Raw genomic sequence first — 19165 nt, 5'->3', positions numbered from 1 at the left:
GATCATTACTGTACAGACTCTGGCTCCATATGACATCACCACTGCAAGATAGCAGCGCTCATATCTGGGATATATAGCGTCAGTGCAAAGAAGTTGATGTCCTTTGTACATCTTTATTTACAGTCAGCGGTGTCCACCTGACGATTGTGAGTCCAGCGTTCAGTCTTCTTTTAGCTCTGTTTTGGTCTCCACCAACAGCTGAGCAAAATCTGATTCTTTAGCTGCTCCACTGTGTTCACCAGCTAGCTCCTAACGTTGTCTTTCACTCTGCTCTCCCTGTTCAACACCAAACGGCACACAGACAATCTGACAAAAACATTACTGATGATAAAATCAGCGAAAGTCGACCAAAAGAGTAAAGTTGCACACCCTAAGACCAAAACACTGACACTGGAAAATGAAAATCAAGAAGGGAATTTACAGTTTGTGTCATGATGCATAAAGGAGCCGTTACCATGACCACACATTTGCCAACAGAGGTCATGCATGACTTAATGTAGGGACACTGAATGATAAATGTTTAATATGACTTTGTTCACCCATTCCTGCTTTCATTCACAATATAACTATTTATGACACACAAGAATCGGTCGATATATTTAACTAGAGCCTGAAATACAGGGCAGAGAGAGGACAAAAGCGAACAACGGATTAATAGAAGCCCTAAAATCATGCAATTAAATGATTTCTAGTGTCATCTCTGTCCACTGAGAAAAGCCTCTTGTCTCTGTGCTGCAGGCTTCCAAAGATTTTCATTATCCTTCCAGAAGTCACCAACTGTCCAAAACCTCTGACTGCAAGGCCATGAGAACGGCAAAACCCGTTGAGAATATCTGAATTCCCAGAGGCTTCTTCTGCAAGGATTCATCCACCCTAATCTTGCGAGTTATCTCCTATCGGATAAGGTCCCCCGCAGTGTCTCCGGGGAGTCGATGCGGCTCCGGTTTGTTTACAGACGGCCACTTCTTACGTCACAAGGTCGCAGCAGTGTTTCATGTTCTGCATTCCACGTCCTGCAAATATAATAAAACATGCTGAAGGATGGCTGAGGGCAGATGGCTCGGAGCCCACTGTTGTTTAGCCTCGACATTTCATTTAATCTTTGTTTAATGTAATGAGGCTTTTCGTGACACCTAGAAAACTCACCTTCTGGTCGCAGATGAGATTTTATTGTGAAGAATGGATTGCACTATATTCTCACTGTTGACTGTTGAGTATAAATATCTCCACACAGCTGCAAATGTATTCTTTTAATGACATGGCTATTCAGTTTCATAATGCTTCGTACATGATAACAAAACACACAAACAAAAAGGACTCTGGAGCAAAAAGGGTTCATAAAGTCACAGCAGTTGTACCAAAGACAGAATGCAAAACTGATCATTTTTTCGCCTGTGCTGTAGCAACAAATGACCACCCACATTGCAAACAACCGGTGCTACACAATAAGTGACATTTAGGGTGCAAGTCTCGTGACAATGTCTGCAGAAGACAGGCGCATTGACCAGAGTTAGTGCCAGGATTGTCTCGATCATTAGCTGCCAAACTAGGGTCAGGGCTTTGACTGTAAATAAATATGGACGCTGCATCTCTGCTCCCAGAGGCCCGAATACTTCCAGATACAAGTGATGCCATGTTGAGCTGATGTCATCTGGAGCCGGAGTCTGTGCAGTAGTGACCAGCGTTAGTGCTGCAATGTTGAGGTCTCGCTCTGCCCAACTGACGCAATCATGAGCGGGCTTCAACTGTCAATCATGACGTCAAACCCACTTTTTACACATGAAATAACTACTTTAATCAAAACTTATCTGAAAAAGAATCATTTGAGAGACATATTTTTTAGTTTGGCTCATTTCCGATCTACTAACATGGAGGGAGCTTGATTTATGACCTATACTGCTGCCAGCCACCAGGGGGCACTCAGGGTGTTCTGGCTTCACCTTTAGGGAATATACTGTATGTCAATGGTCAGGACCCCCAAAAGAGTGCCTGCCTGTGGTCCAAAAAGTCGACTGTTACTCTACCCTCCTGTTATTCAAAGCAAGCACCTCCTTAATAATGCATAACCTTAATCCTTAATATTATTTCAGTGAGTGAGGTGTATAAAATTCACCCACCATACTGTCGTCATGAATAGGAAATTAACTACAGAGAACAAAAATGTTTTTTGTACCAGGCTGTAAATATTTGTTTTTTTTGTTTTGTTTTTTGTTTGTTTGTCTTTTGTTTTTTCCTTTTGTTTTTTTCCTCTACTTCATGTAACAAACAAGTAACAAAAGTTACACTTTGGTTTTTATACATTTGAAAACCACAACTAAGTGGACTTTGCACTGTTTTACACATTTCACATGTAACTAATGCAAATATACAAAATTTGTCAATAACATATACCATCGCGTTACACTTTTTTAATACTTTAATACTAATATTATCTTCTCACATTAGTTTTGTTAGTATCTTTGTTCTATTCTTTTATGTTGTATTGCCTGGCGTTTCCTGATGTTTCAATCTTTTTTCCTACCAGTAACATATCTCTGCTGTACCAACAAACTGATCACAACACACATCCACGCAGCACCATCAACTGTGATGAGGTGCTGCAAGTAAACAGGTTTGTTTTCCGAGGGGTCAGAAGCCAAAAAGGTTGCTGAACCACTGGTCTACGTGGTGAGAAAGATTGTGCCATAACAAAAAAAGTTGTGAATTTTATTGCCATCAATGCAATATCCTGTAAGATCCCAGATTTCTTATCTCAGGTGCACTAGAGAGCCAGTTCAGTATAGAAAATCAGATCGTGGTCTGCGCATTTAGATAAGTGGCAGTTTGAAGCTTTGGACAGATTTATGCACTGCTGCTGCCTCTTTGATCAATCATTTGACAGATGCTAATAGAAGCTCGAAACGTGACAGCGACCTCACTGCTGCTTAGAGTCCGCCTATACATCAAACAGATCAATACGCAATGTGTTCAGCCTGACCCTACACTTCACACTCTAACACCTCAATAACCCGGCCAGGATCATGTTTGTTGACATCACCTCCTCCACAGTCAACACCAAGGCAGTGAAACTCCTCCATCACCTCTTCTACAATCATATAAACACACTAACCCAGTCAGATGTGCCCCCATTCACATAACACTGTATTGTAAATAAGCTAATTCTCATCCTGCTGATTCGATTTTAAGGAAGTAATTATTGTTGACACATCAGCTGCCTCCCACATAGATTGGAATTTCCCTCCCTTATTAGTACAGAGGACATTAGCAGAGGATGTGGCTGACACGTGCCAGGGATACATTAAGATTTGTGAGAAAGGTTCTATATCTGTCTTGTGGTGATAATATAAATTGTGGCCTGCATGGTGGCCAATTCAGTATATTATAGATAGGTAAATAGGCTGAATGGAGCTGCCCAAGGATACAAAATGAATTTCAGTTTATACAGACAATAAAGTTGTATCGTATCGTATCGTATCGTATCGTATCGTATCGTATCGTATCATATCGTGTCGTGTCTGTGAAGATTATTTCATAGTCATCCAGGTGGGGTACTCGGCAGGTAACCTGCAAAAACACTGTGTAACTTTAAAAAATAGCATGATATAAATTCACGGGTGCAGGATTGAGTAATGTCCAGCCTTATAAGTCACCAGGGTTTTATTGTGACAGTCTATGACACAACCTTTGACCCACATCCTGCCAAACAATCGGACGTCACCAACTGATCTAACAGCGATGAAAGCTAGGCCATCAGCATAAAGGCAAAAATAGATGGTGGAGGACACCAAACTGTGGACAGCACATCATCAAAGACCAAATCAGATGCTTAGGAGGATTTTGGTGCGCTCTGTGACTATGAGAATAATGTTGTCAGACATTTTGTTGTTTGTAAAAAAGTTTCAAAAAGTACTAGTTTCTGGTGGGTTCTTGTCAATATGGAAACACATCGACACCTGCAGGAGCACAGGTGCTTCACCAGTTGAGAACAGAAGTGTGCGACTGTGTATGTGTGTTTAATTACAGGTGCAGGTCAGGCGGCTGGGTTTATATTCCTGGTGCTGATTTGACTTGAAAATAAGTGTGGGTTGGTTCTGGTTTTCAGCTTTGCAGGTGCAGGTGGGTTTGCAAAACTGGACCTGTGCAGGAATCTGCCTGGTGTTCTCTAGGAGCTGTACCTAGGCAACTGGACTTGTTGAAATAAGTTGTGAAATAAACCCTGACAGGGTGGTGCAATTATGACCCACCCACTGCTTCCATAGCAATGATCTGCTTCTAAGAAACAACAAACCTTACAATGCTGTTACTGACCAATCAGAATCAAGTGTTTAAAAAAAACATGTCATAATGATCCTTTACACACTTTTTGCTTTGTTTTTGTTTTTTATGCCTTTTATAGAACAACACACACCCCCACCACCCTTCCATCTAGCTCATATAATTACATACAATCATTTGAATTTCATTTTTAGAGTTTGCATGACAACCATGCGTTTAAATCTGCATGAGAGTAAAATATTTTCTTTTAATTTAGCCTGTTCTCTTCTCTCTTCTCTAAATCAATACTCTATGTCAGGTGATTAAGCAGGTTGTGAGGAGTCTGTGCATAGCTCAATGATTGCATGATTAAGCCCAGGAATGTACAGTTCATATTAGAATTCCTCAGTTTGCAAACGCATAGGAGACACAGTAATTTCCTGAAACCATGAATGCCCCACAGCCATAACCATAACAGCTTTACCTAGCTCCTTTTATCATGCACATTCAACGTTTTTTATTTTTGTGCATTACAAACAAAATGAAAAATGCTCTGCTTTACTCGAACAGACAAGTTCTTCAGAAGGAGCCACTGTGAGACGGTGGAATAGGAAGAAATTTCAGACCACTCCCCGGTAAACAAGATGCACTTTCCACTGGTGTGTATACAGCTGGGCTTGCACCAAAGTGAGGATAGTGTCACTGAATAAATGTTTGTCGAGCTGCATGCACGCAGTCATTTGTATATGTCATCTTGGAGACACCTTAAAACTGGAGCAGCTTTCTGTGTTTGTTTGCTGGTGTACTCGCAGATGATTTGTGGGAAATTCAGGATCCAGATTCCACTTTATGAACCCAGGAAAAGTTTGTCTTTTAAAATCTGCCAGTTGCTTGTGTAGAATCTGAAATACAAGAGAAAGTCAGCTGCACTGCTGGAGCACTGCTCAGTCAGAGCTCTCATCTTGAGACTTCCTAAAACATGCTCTCACACACACTCACACACACACTTCCCCCCCTCCCTCTCTCTTCTCTCCCTCTCTCAAACCAACATACACACATGCTCCTCTCAGACTGAGTGTGAGCGTCTCACCAGCCAGGATGACTGGAGGAGTTAGGGCTGCATAGGCTGCAGAGAGAGCGTGTGTGTTTGTGTGTGAGTGCATGTGGGCGTGTGTGCATGTGTCTACTCTGGGCGGACTCCCGCTGTAATGGTGCCCCGTGTGTGACTGTTCTGACCGCGACAGCCATCCTGTCCACAGCGGAGACTTTCTCAGCATGCAGATGGTGTGAGCAGTCAGGGGAAAAGTTTATAACAGCTCATCTGAGGCTCGGCTAACTCAATCCAGTCTCTGCTGCACACGCTGACTGAGTTCTGGAGGGAGGAAGCGGCAGCAGGAGCTGAGCTGGACCACAACTTCAGCTCGTCTCAGCCCAGGATATTTCTGTTGATGGTGATTGATTACCTGTCACTGGATTGGATACAATAGTTGTACATCACCACACGTCAGAGCTGAGGGATTAAACAAGGCTGTTTGTTTGGAAGGTGAGTCTGCTGTGTGAGGTTGTGCCTGAGGTGTTGTTATGCTGGTGATTTTGTGGGAATATCTCCATTGTTCTTGAGCCACAATCACATGGGATGTAACAATATATTGAATATCGCAATATTGCACCAAAAAAACATCTCAATACCATACTGGACTATGATGATATCTACTGCGATATTTCATGGTTAACTGTTTTATGATGTACATTTTATTTTACAACAGGTCTGCTACTAACTGATGCTTTGTTTTTGTTTTGCAGTTGTACAGAATTCAAATATTAATTGCCAAAGACAATTCATGTCAATATTTTGCACATGCTTAGGTCATGGCTGGCTACTAAGAAGGAAAGCAGATGCACTTTCAGTAAAAAGGAAAAAGGAATTATATATGCACAAAAAAATTCCGTTTGCATTATATTTATTAGAAAATCAGCATTTTTCTTTGTTTTTAATGTTGCGATAAATATCATATTATGGAGATTTTATCGTGGAATTATCGTACAAGTTTTTGGCATAGTTACATCCCTAATAATTATTAATCATTTCATTGTTTGTAAAGAGTGAAACCAGCATTAACTAAAGTTTAATTAACAATTAATTTACCATTTATTAACGATGGTTATTATAGAGTGTTGCCCAAGCTTCCATTATGCGATGCCGTGTTTGTTTTTGTTTTTTAATATCATAATAAATATATAACTGTGGACTTTTTATTATGATATTATTGTACTTTGAGCTTTTGGTATGTTTAGATTCCTAACATTCACACATCTTGGCACACTTTGGTAATAAAAATATGAAGATGCTGTAGACAAATGCTCTGACTGACGGGTCAGTTACATAATATTTCCTGTTGCTAAACTTAAAGACTGCAGTGGTATCACTAAACTCTCTAGCCTGGCTGTATGTGACATCTGGTCATGTTTCTGGGTTCCTGGATCTTATTATTTTGCATGAGTTTCACTTTGGAGCTGCAATGATTAAGTAATTGATTAGTTGATTGGAAGAATATTATTTTGATAATCGTTTCAGTCATTTTTGTGAAGCAAACACTTGTTGGTTCCTGCTTTCCTTTGTCATTTAAGGTGGTAAGTGAAGAGTCCTTGGGTTCTGGATAGCTGCTTGGACAAAAGAAGCAATTTGAAGACGCTATTTTGAGCTCTGGGAAACTGTGACGAGCGCTTTTCACAATTTTGTTGACTTTTTATGGGCTCTAAGATTAATCATGAAAATATTCATCAGATTAGTCGAAAATGAAGATCATTTTAGCTGCAGTTGCATCTTTAGTTACAAGACATGCAGCCCATGGCCCCAGTCCACAAACAGAGGAGGTCAGCAAGTTGCTTCAATTTACTGAACAATGATAAGATACATCAGTGCTTTTGGTGACTAAACATTTTTTAAGAACATGCTTTTCAAACAAACTTCCAGCATCACTTAGTTTCTAATGGATTTCATCACTAGTTCAATGGTTCTTAATTGTGATTTATTACTTGTTAAAGTTGTAACTCATCCATCTCTAACCGTCATATTGAGAGTGGAATAGAAATACATGAGAGGAACTAAGTGCAAAACGTTCAGTTATAAATAGACGTGTAACATCTGTGTGGGCCGGCTAAAACCCTGTGAAAAATGTTGTGAAAATTACTTAAAACTATAGTATGTACCATTTCCGCATTAAAAAGTAAAGAAAACAACTCTCATGATCCCACACCACTTCACGATGTCATCAAACTACATCATCTGTGGTTGTTTTAAAGTGAGAATTTGCAGCAGAATTGACATATTGTGCATTTTAAGCTACAGTCTTCATCTAAAGCCTATCAGCTACTAGGCTGCAACAGCTTAGCAGAGATGCCATTTTACCTAATTAACAAGGGCAATGATTTTTATGTTTCTGTACTTAATCATGTGGCAAAAATAAAGTGCACTTACTGTACTGTCACTGTCGTTTAAGCTCTTGCTAATTCTGGTGCAGGACATACAGATGGCGAGACCGTTGCATATGCTATCCAAAACCCTGACCCCCTGTCTGGCTGTCGGCTGGCCAAACAGAAAACTAAATCATGTCTGGATTAATGTGCTAGTGGTGCCGCATGTGCGAGGTCTGTCGCTGTCATGATGCTGACTGCATACTAACAATTTAAGAAGGAGAATTAGAAAAGATTTCAAACAATAAAAATGAAAGGACGAGGAGGATAAATGTTGATAAAATGGAAGGAAAAGACACCTCTGACAACTTGTTTCCCCCACCTGGTGTGTTAATGGAAAAAGAAGACGTGAAAGCGAACAAGTCGTGAGCCGAGGTAGAAGGAGGGATGATATGATGACCCCCGTGTGCCAGGAATGTCTGCAGTGCACAGGCTGTGCTGCTGGAAAGCCCAGGGATCAGGTTCCCCGCGTCAGCTGCCGCACTCGCCTGTTCCCAGGTCTAACTCTGTGATATCTGTTTATTGAGGGACAGAAAAGGGATGGAGACGAGGAGGACTGAAACTGCAGCAAAACTAGGTTTGGAAAATCCACTGGTAAAAGGCGTTTTGAGAAATACTGCTGACTGCTTTCTGGCAGACAGATAAGAAGATTGATACCACTGTCATATATAGTATGAGGCAACAGCCAGGAGCTGGTTAGGTTAGCCTAGCTGAGCACAAAAACTGGAAACAGCTGGCTTGCCTTGTTGAAAGGGTAACAAAATGTTTTTGTAGGTTGCCTACCAGCACCCTACAAAAACATAAGTGTTAAAAACAATTCGCCATCCTTATTTTGGTGCTAGGCACAGTAACTTCCTGGAATCTCAAATGGTTACCTGGCAACTGCTCAGAGGCAGGTAAAAGTCTGACACATAAGCCCCCATAAAACACTGACTTGATGTTGTTATTCTTTGGGTTTCAGATGAATTAAACAAACAGAATATTTGTCAGCTTTAGCTGTGTTGGTAGGTGAATTTTCTTACAGTTGGACAGGGTCAGGCAAGCTGTTTACCACTGTTTCCGCTCTTTATTCTATGCTAAGCTAATCAGCTGCTCACAGCACCTTCTACTATACAGACAAAGTGGTATCAATATTTACATCTAGTGTTAAAATGTCAAACTACTCCTTGAACATTGATTAAATTATCTTTTTTCTACTCTTTATGCTACCCTAAGCAAATCAGCTGCTCCTAGTTGCTTCAAATTTACCATATAGACTTGACCGTGTCAATCTTCTCATCTTAACTTCTGCCAGAAACTGAATAAGTGTTGAAATGTCAAACTACTCTGTTAACATCAGTTAGATGTTCCCACCCTTAATGCTAAGCTAAGCTAACTGCCCGCTCACAGTACCTCAAAATTTACCATACAGACATGAAAATGGTATCAGTCTTCTCATCCACCTTTCTTCTGGTAAGCAAATACGTGTTAAAATGTTGATCTATCACTGTAACATCAGTTAAATTAACACATTCTCTTATTGCTAAACTCAACTAAGCTAACTGGCTGTTCACACTAACTTCAAATTTACCAGACATAAAAGTGGTGTCAATTGTCTCATCAAAATTTCTGCAATAAAGTGAATAGGTGTTAAAATGTCAAACTACTCTTTTAATGTCAGTTAGATGTTCTCCCTCTTAATGCTAAGCTAAGCTAACTGCCTGCTGACAGTAGCTCAAGATCTACCATAAAGAGATGAAAATGATATCAATCTTCTCATCGAACTTTCTCCAAGTGTTAAAATGACAAATCTACCCCCATGATATCAGTTAAATTAACATATTTCTTCTCTTTATGCTAAGCTAAGCTAAGCTAATTGGCTGCTCACACTGTCTTGTAATTTATCAGACATAAAATTATGAGTCAAGCTTCTCATCTAACCTTCTGCCAGAAAGTGAATAAGTGTGGAAATGTCAAACTACTCTTTTAACATTGTTTAAATTAACATGACACAGGCCAGTTCACCCAGACAATCTACAGTAAGGTGACATTTATGAGGGTTAAAATGCAGAGTCAGCTTTCCCCAAACTGCTAGAGCAGGAGCAAAGTACATCTCTGGGGGAAATGACTATGATCACAGGTGTGATTTTCAGTTCGCATCTCGTATCTTATTTTATCTGGCGAATATCCCCCTGTATTCGGCGTTACAAAAGACAGCCACATCAACAGTATCACTCATTCAGTCCTGTCAAACATATGTGTAGAATGAGTCAGCGGTCAATTTGAAGTCTTCACCCTCGTCTCTCCACGGGGCTGCCGCTCAGTTCCCAGACATACTGTGACACATGGCGTGGAGGAAAATGGGGAGGGAGGGGCGGCGATGCGAGCGAGTGGGTAACGAGCGTATCATACCAAAAGCGCTGCATTGTAGACTATGAAGGGGGCCGCATATGGCGTCTAAATTGGTGTGTAGACAAAATAGACACTGACTCATCACATTGATTCATACAATAAAAGCCAGGGAGTTTATTCGAGCAGCAGGCGCAAATCGAAATTTTATCTCCAAGAAGAAATCTTTCTGTTTGTGATACATTATATCGCCCACCTTCACCTCCCGTCCTGCTTCCATCCATCCACCTATCTCTCTGTGACTCACAGCGTAGGTAGTGACTGAAGTATAGCTTCTCTCTAGCGTTAAATCATGATAGACCCGACGCGTGTGTATGTGTTGGATGTAGTAATGGATAAGGGCGTGTGAGTACTTCCATCTGTGACCGCTCTGAAGCCCTTCCTCTTTCACATCCTCTCCAACGATTAACACAGCAAGAACCGTGCCCTCCTCTCACCTCTGTGACTTTTCAGCAGGAGTCTAACAGAAACAGACCGCTCTCGAGGTAGCAGCTTTGGTAGCGAGGGGTTATATTTGTCTTTAACACATGTGGGTCGCGGAGGCCCTACTGTGCACTGCAGACTTTAAGGGGGGGGGGGGGGGGGGCTGCTTAGGGGTATTTAAAGGGTCGACAGCACCGGCTGGCAATGTGAGGTTCATGTTTCCTCTGTTGCATGTTTTATGGTGTTTTTGTTGTTAGCAGAGTAGGAAGGTAGTTTGTGCAAAAACAAATGAGAATCATAGCATTTTTATGAAGTGAGAATGTTGAGTTGGTCTTGAAAAGGGTGTTGTGGTTAATGAAACACAGACAGAGTTTATGTCATCGCCAGGTGGACTGAATCAGCTGTCAAACATGCTGACTGGCAGACACAGTGAAGTTTTCACATCCTGTCTGTCCACCAATCACATCAACCAGCTTTGTGGTGAGGCATCATGTGAAAAAGCCAACATGTCAGAAATAGAAATAGTTTAACTGTTGCTATATGGACAGACAGACTTGATAAGACTAAATGGTAGCACTGTTTTGACCCTCCATAGTGACTTTCCTGTTTAACGCTCCATTGACCTTTGCATCATCCAACCAAAGTTGGCACTTGGCACAGGCTTTGCTGGCAGGCACCGGGGCCAATGTGGTGTACGGCAGCTGCTGAAAATGCAAAACTGAGGACTGAAGACAGACAGATGGTATTCGCACTGTCTGCCACATGTTAAAGGACACGAATAAAGAATTCATGTCTGCTATTCATCAGTGAATGATTAAGGCAGGAGATTATTTGCATCACTGTGATCACTGATTACTTCTCATGTGAAAACAAAATGCACATTACGACTATGAGTTTTCATCAGCAACATCGCAATTGACTGTTATAGCTAAACTCATTCTTCATACTGTAGCTTAGCCAACACAAGCGCTTGCAGGCCCATCAAGCTTTGGATTTATCCACCTATTGAAGCAGTGTGCATGGGGCTGGAAAGTAGGAGAGTTTGCAGGGTAGTGTAATTTTCCAATTTACCAAATATTCAAGATAAAAAAAAATATAACAAATTACAAATCTGTGTGTTTATCAACTCTAAAGTAAGCTGCAATCTTTAGCATGCGCAGCTAACTAGCTTACTAGGTGCAGTAGCAACCAAGCAAGTGCTACTCCTAGAGCCAGAGAGCACATATTAGTTTGTTTAAAAAGCTTATATTAGTCGATTAGTGCTCCTTAGACTCAGCAAGATAGCTTTGCATTTCCCAACACGTGGCTAGTGATCACCTGAAAGTCTTTTTTCTCTTGGGGCATTAAAAATGAAAACACACAGTACAATCAAAACATTACCAAGTATGTAAACTGAGCAGCCAAACAGTATGTTTTATATCAAAGATCTTATCTTATATTTTTCCTAATATAGGCTACATAATACTGATAATCGCTATACGACAAGAAAAATGCTGTTTCTTTATTTACATGTCATTTAAATGGATCATCAAACAGATGAAGGTGTTCGACTAACTGGGATGTGCAGCTTTAGCATCACTAGGACCGATTACACAGCTTCCTAACATAGGCTACAGTGAGCTGCTACATGTGCAGTGTGAGAATGGGAAGCTTTGCAGCAGTGAAAGAGGAGGCAAAGTTTAGCAAATGGTCAACAGTTTGAAAACTCAAATCATGCCACAAGATGTCTGTAAAATGCACTTAGCACATTCATGTTTACCATTTCAGCGTATGTTTCTTTATAGCAACCACAGGATGGGAAAAACAGTAGATCTAAGTTTGTTGAGTCCAATTTTCTCTCGACAAAGTGCTCCCTTGCTACTGTTGTGACCCGCCACTTCCTGTGGTCACAGACGATTTTCTGCCACTGTCCCTACCCAGCATCAACATTTTTGGCAATTTAGGCAGCAGTTTGTAAAGTCTCAATTAGAATCCTCTTCTTTTTACAGCCCAAAATGTATCATTTAGGTCACTTTAGGTTGTATTTTTACCCCCCCAAAAAATCTCCCAAGCACAACTTTAATTTCCCAAAAGGATGAGCCAGACTGTGAAGTGAGGCCTCAATCTCCTTTCCTCCAAACCAGCTCAATTCAAACAAAGACGTGTCAAACAGCAGTTCAGGCTTTCTGTGTGCTGTGAGCTTCAGTGTTTTCCCATATGGGGGACAGACATTGTGCAAGCACTGAAAATGAGCAACCTCCTGATGCTTTGAGCCGGATCCTGTATGGACAAGAAGGGCTGCAGTATCACATTTCAGAGATCTTACAATATCATCGAATTTCATTCCTTGTTTAGCTCTCTGGATTTGTCTGCGTATGAGTATAATGTTAGTCATGATGTAACCAACATCTGACATCATTTACACATGAAGAAAACACATTCACTATGTTTAAAGTTCTCATGAATCAGCTAGCAGGGTGCATATTGCTTATGTGTTTCCTGTAAAAGAAGCAGCTAGGAAAGGACTTGTTGCAGACATTGATAGCGTCGTGTCCCGGCCACCCACCTCACAGCTAAAGTGGTCCACGGATGGAGAGTGGTATTAGCTGACTCAGAAAGGGACCAAAACAGCCTCCGAGACCAACAGTGTCAGTTTGACAACAGGGAATACGCTACAGTACCAAGATGTTTTACTTGCCAGGTTTGGCTCCCAGCATCCAGGGGCTGAGTCACAGCTAACCAAGCTAACGGCAGTTACTTAGTTTTGCAACAAACAAAGGTATCTTTACATCAGGAATCTCTGTAAATGACCTTGGTAGTGTATTCCCTTTCGGTCTTGGATGCTGTGTTTGTTCTGGTGACTGGTCAAGTTCACTGGGAGGCTGCTGAGCCTGTTTCTGGTCTTGAAATTGAGCAGCCAGAAGACAATCAGAGGGAAAACAGACAATGTTTTCTCCATAAAATATGATCGAGTTTCAGCTTGATCAGTAACTAAAGTTATAAAGTTGTGCTTTTGTAACGTGATGCCTGTTCCCATAGATATAATAAACTAGATAGTGAATGCAAAAGTGGTGTCCATTCAGTCCAGTTAGAGTTGCTCACCTGGCCCATTAGCCAAAAAAGTTTTCTGTTGCCCGGTTTACTTCTTGGTTATATGGCCCACTAAATATGCGCAGAAGTGGATCAAAAAAAGATAGAAAGATCAAAAATTCTTAATAGAAAGAGTCATTAGTGACCTTGTTTGCAGTTTGAGGTGTCATGTCAGCAGTTTTATGATGGCCTACGGGGGAAAATCCTTTTTAGTGATGTGATAAAAACACTTTTTAAACTTTATAGGAAATTAAAACGGGCATATGACGAATTATCTCCCCATAGCACTCGACAAGGCACAAAACCCCTTTCATGCATAGGTCCATCATCACAAGTATCAGTTTACATCCACTGTTTGTGTCCTAGAAAACAACTGAAAATGGTTTATTGGACAATTCGGTGCCCTCTCGGCTGCTCTGACACAGCTTTCATCACTAAAAACATGTCCAGTACCTCTATTTTATGATTTCACTGACAGACACATATTTTTAAACCAACAACAAGGCGTCCCTGATCCTGAGATGGCCTGGCTCAGAATCCATTTTACTGATGGACACAGACAGACAGAGAATACTAATACCTCAGTGCCTAAGTGGAGACAAACATTAATGGTGGTTTGAAAGATTTGTAGCCCTCGTAGAGAAGTCAGTCCATCCCTTCTTTCCTCTTTTTCTTTTGGAATTTACTCATTTTTACTCGACTGCCACAGAGCCACAAATATGTTGCATCCTGCTAAGAAATTATAGTGCATGCCACAAAACCCTTGGGGGCTGATTCGTGACTATCTTTGTGTCGTCCTTCCAAGTGTACAGTATGTGGTTGTGGTGTGTGTGTGTGTGTGTGTGTGGCTGTCTGCGCTGTACACTGAGCCACTGTTGTTTATAGTGAAGGTCAGGGTGTCTCTTCCCACTAACTGGTCAAAGTTTTCTGACGCGCTGTGAGAAAATTCCTCAACTCGAGATGCGTTGGATGTCACTAGACAGTTGAGACAGAATCTACTACTACACATGAACAGATAGTGATGTAGAGTGTTAATTGCCGCTTTGGAAATGAAATGTTCCATCATACTGCTGTGTTCATTGTTGTAGAGATCAGACTTGATATCATCACTAAACTTAAAGAGGAAAATTGGGCTTTGGTTCCTGGTAAGATTTTTTATAAAGGTTCCTTTTGGAAAACCTTTCATTGGCCTGGTCCAACAACAATGGAACCAGTTCCGTTCTAGTTCAAGCACCTAATTTCACCAAAAACAAATGGACCTGAAAAGCTGGTTCCCAGCTGGAACCAAAAAGTAGCAGGTTTTCCCTGGGAACCAAAGTAAACAGGTTGTTGTGCATTGGGCAATACCCTCTGTTGGTGACATCCATCATTACAATGTTCCACTGAATAGCATCAAGGTCCAAAGGATCTTGAACAGAACTGTTTCAAGAACCAGGGCTATTTCAAATAGGTCCCTTCAAATAGGGCTTTTGCTTCAACATGGAACCACAGTAGGTATGTCATGTTTTTTCGGTCGCTGTGCATTGTTCAATGCTCTCTGTTAATGACATTCTTGATTATGGTTCCGCTCAACAATGGTGGAAACATGGGCTGGTTTAAGGTTCTAACAATCTTGAGCGGAACTGGTTCACTAACCGGAGCTTGGAAAAGAGCCTTCAGAGACCTAGAGACCTACCAAGAACCCAACATAAAGGGTTATACCTAGAAGCATAAGTGAAAGGTTCCACTCAGAACCCCCTACTATATGAGAGGTTGTACAGAGAACCCTTGTATGGTGGAATAGTTCCACCCAGAACCCCCTCTAGGGGAAACACAAGTTCTGCAGATAACCCTTTTATATTCCAAGTTTTCATGAAGAACCCACCCAGGGGCTCTAACAATATGTTTATAAGACTTCCATATGGAACCACTTGTGAGGGTTGTGTGAGGCAAAAAGGGTTCTTAATAGAACCCCTAGCTTTCAAAGATCCCTTGACAAACCCTTTCCTTAAAACACATTCTTAAGAAGCAAATGGTTCTGGGAAGAGCCTCAGTCCTTCAGAAGAAGGGAGAACCCTTTTGGAACCCTTGTGCATGAGTTTCATCCTAAAATTAGTTCTCTTCCAGCCTTTTTGAATACAAGTCTTACTTTGATTTATACCTTTTCCAACCTCAATGTGATGGTTTGGAAAAATCATCAATATTATATTTCTAGTGTTCCACTGCTTTTCTTAGAGACCGAGGCTCAGAGGACAGACACACCACTGCCACACACAAAGATACAGTAGGCTCCCACACGCACCTGCACACACAGGTGTTCATTACAAGGACACATAACGCACCTCTGGGATGCAGTTTTCATTGTGCTGAATGGACAAAACAGTCAGGTAGTGATGTGTTCTTGCAGAGATTTTGCAGTAGCATCATAAATGTGCTTACAACCACGCCTGACACTATCAGGGGGGTTTCGCTGGAGAAATGTGTGCAAAACAAATGGCCACATATAAAATCTAGGTTTGAAAAACAGGTCAGTTATCTTGCCTTTAACCCTTGTTGGGTTGTTGCTTCAAAGACGTCTGGTTTGCTTCGCTAGCTATCTCACTGGGCCGCTATAGCACCCAGTGTTATGATTTATTTTACAACATGTGCTAGCTTTCATGCACGTGTGTTTGTGAAAAGACTGTGATAGTTGTGCTGGCAACCAAACTGTATAAAGTAAGAAGAAGTGAAGAATGAGTCAGTGAGGAAGTGATCAGTCACCTATCACACACATCTTGTCTGAGTCAAGAGCCAAGCAGCAGAGAATCCATAAGTTTTAACTCAGATAGATAGATAGATAGATAGATAGATAGATAGATAGATAGATAGATAGATAGATAGATAGATAGGTATAATGCTAACATGCTAACAGCATACTAAAATGCTCTGAATGACAATGGCACTATGTGTCACAGTCTTGCACTAACACTGGTCGTGGGTACTTTATGTACACTGCTTGCCCTGTAATTTTAAGTTTAACTGCTCTTGTATAGTTTTTACTTGTATTTCTATTCCCATTCTCATTTTATATACTTATATATATATTTTTTTTTTCTTATCTCTTTGTTTGTGTTGCTGCAACACATACATTTCTCATTTGGGGATCAATAAAGATTCTTTTATATTATCTTATAAACAAAATATTGGAGCGGTTGAAATTTTGGCCTGCTGATGGTGCTAGAAGAAGTGTTGTGGTCCATTCAGTGGTTTTAGTAGTTGAGACATTTTACCCCAAACCGAATGTTAACCTCATGACCTCATGGACGCGCTCGAGGAGAAGTTAGGGGATCACCAAAGTGATTAGGATTCATCCTCTTGGGACCATGAACACCTATTGAAACATTTCAGTCTGGACCAAAGTAGTGGACTGAAAAACAAAAAGAACAACTTTTAAATTAATGTACAAGAAAGTACTTATTGCTTATTTCGTTATTTAGTTTATCTTCATATTTTGTGTAGAATATAGGATTCATTGGTTTATGGCTCTGGTTAACACATCATTTCCCCTTGATTCTGTTAGATATGTCTGGTAGAACCCACAAACTGGCTTTTAGTAGGAGCATTAAAATTAAAATTAAAGTCGCCTCTTAAAGGTCACAATTCATCATGCTGTTCATGTGCAGGCTGAAGAAACACTAACTTTTCCACTAATCTTCCTCCATTTGTCTGTTAATTTATACGTTTAGTCATGATTATGCCTTCTATCCCTGTTTGGCAATTTATTACCACCGGACGACACCGCTGTGTAATGTAAATTTTAAATAGTGTTCCTGCTCTCAGCCAGCAGCAAGTCGCTCACATTCAGAAACCCCCGAGTTATTTACCATTTCAATTCGGCGCAGCACAGGCCAGTCCCAGCAGTGCTGTTAACTAGGCCCTGTGCAGGAGGCATGAAATTGTAAAGGGGCTGTGGCACCAGACTGGCAACACAGCAGGTTCAACAGATGGGCGTATCCACCCCACGGAGTGATTTACGCCGAGTGTGAGTGTTCATGTGTGTACTTACACATTGTTTAAGCTCAGAGAATCGAACGTGTGGGAAGCGGCGGTGATAGAGGTTATTCCCTTCAATATTAGTGTTAAATGATCCCACACAATGAAGAATTTTCCCTTGAATGAATTTCAGAGTTCAGATGATAGCTTTCACTGCTGTTAAAGTAAGAGCGCTGCCCACTTTTTTCCCCTGCATGAAAATATGGGAAAAAACATTCCTATGGCATGTTAAGTCATTAAGTTTTTATCTCATAATAATGACTTTTTTGTCATCAATTTTACTTTTTACCTTAGAATTTCCAGAGATGCTCACAAGCCATTTTTTTACAAGTCCAAACTAAGTCTCAAGTCTTTAAGCTTGAGTCCAGGTCAAGTCTCAAGTCTCTAATGGTTGTAATGAGCGTTTTATCATCTCCACCTATCAGCATTGATTAGTTGTTTGGTATATGATCATTTTAAACAGGCTATTGCTACTCAGTATGAAATGATGCCATGCATAATGATGTATCAGAATCAAAGGGCCCCAGTTGTGCAGCACAGTAGCATAAATAACATTGTCCATTAGAGGATGAAGGCTACAAATAAATAAAGCCTGCTGCTATAAGAAAATGGAGAGAAAGACTGTAACAGTGCAGTGACGAGCACAGTGGAGAAAAATGGCACTTACCTGACAGGCAGCAAGGAGAGAGCACAACTGAATCACAGTCATAAGAGACGTCCCACAGATAAAAGCGAATGAAAGAGCAGGAGAAGACCAGCACGCCGCCGTCATTCCTCTGTGAAAAGGCAGGTGAGATAAAATTCTTTTACAGTCATGGCAGTGCAGCTTTCTATGAGAACAAGTGTGCCAGAAAAACACACTCTTTTCAAAATCAGAGTACCACCTAATCAAGCAAGCAAGCAAGCTAATTTAGCTGAAGCTAAGATAATAGTGTGCTGTGAGGTGCCTGATAAAATCTGACATGGTTCATCTAGCATTTTTATCCGCGATTATTAGCGATTAGCTTATGTTTGGGCCTTGTGCAGAGTTATATTATATGACAAATGACTCAGCAGCTGCAGGTGTGCTCTCTGTGTGTGCTGTCGCTGCAGCTTACAATCATCATGTGGATCTGTTATGAGGGACTGTCATTCAGCTCATAATTTCCTTAATGGTAATGCAACAAAAAATTAAAGGATTGTTGACGAGTCCCAAACATCCAAGTCAAGTTTTAAGTCTTTTGAGGACTAATTGTAGTCAAGTCTCAAGTCTGTCTGTGTGCTAGTCTGACTCATCAGATGTAGACTGTGGGGGTGTTGGGCAGTAGCGCCGTTATTAGTTTAACTACATTTCTCAGTAACAGAAGCTACATTTCCCCACGCATTTATAAACCTTAAATGCGTCTCTTCCATGTGACGTCACGTACCTGTCCTCCTGCTGATGGCCGCCATAGACTGGGTAGAAAAACATGGCCGCGATTTGTCGCAGCGGGGCAAGATGGACCGCGCGCGGCAGGAGACAGTGGCAGAGGAGGGGGGCAGAGACGAGTACGTGTCGTGAATGTCC

General features: G+C 41.1%; 1 protein-coding gene and 1 long non-coding RNA gene across 2 annotated transcripts in view; one reads left to right on the top strand and one right to left on the bottom strand.

Moving 5' to 3' along the window:
• Positions 1 to 497: 497 nt before the first annotated feature.
• LOC146308649 (uncharacterized) lies at positions 498 to 19153 on the bottom strand. The gene is made up of 3 exons (XR_014772595.1): positions 19026 to 19153; positions 18287 to 18395; positions 498 to 1013 (listed from the first exon to the last, which is right to left on the bottom strand). It is a non-coding gene; the product is annotated as an uncharacterized LOC146308649 (long non-coding RNA).
• Positions 5338 to 19165, top strand: part of arhgap24 (Rho GTPase activating protein 24) — a 103319-nt gene continuing 89491 nt past the window's right edge. The window contains exon 1 of the mRNA XM_084745321.1: positions 5338 to 5797. The gene's annotated coding sequence lies outside the window, so the exon portion shown is untranslated. The remainder of the gene's footprint in view (positions 5798 to 19165) is intronic.

The sequence above is a fragment of the Lutjanus erythropterus genome, chromosome 20 (assembly GCF_056507025.1).
Source record: "Lutjanus erythropterus isolate fLutEry1 chromosome 20, fLutEry1.hap2, whole genome shotgun sequence".
Lineage (NCBI taxonomy): Eukaryota > Metazoa > Chordata > Actinopteri > Lutjaniformes > Lutjanidae > Lutjanus > Lutjanus erythropterus.
This window is presented reverse-complemented; position numbering and strand designations above follow the sequence as displayed.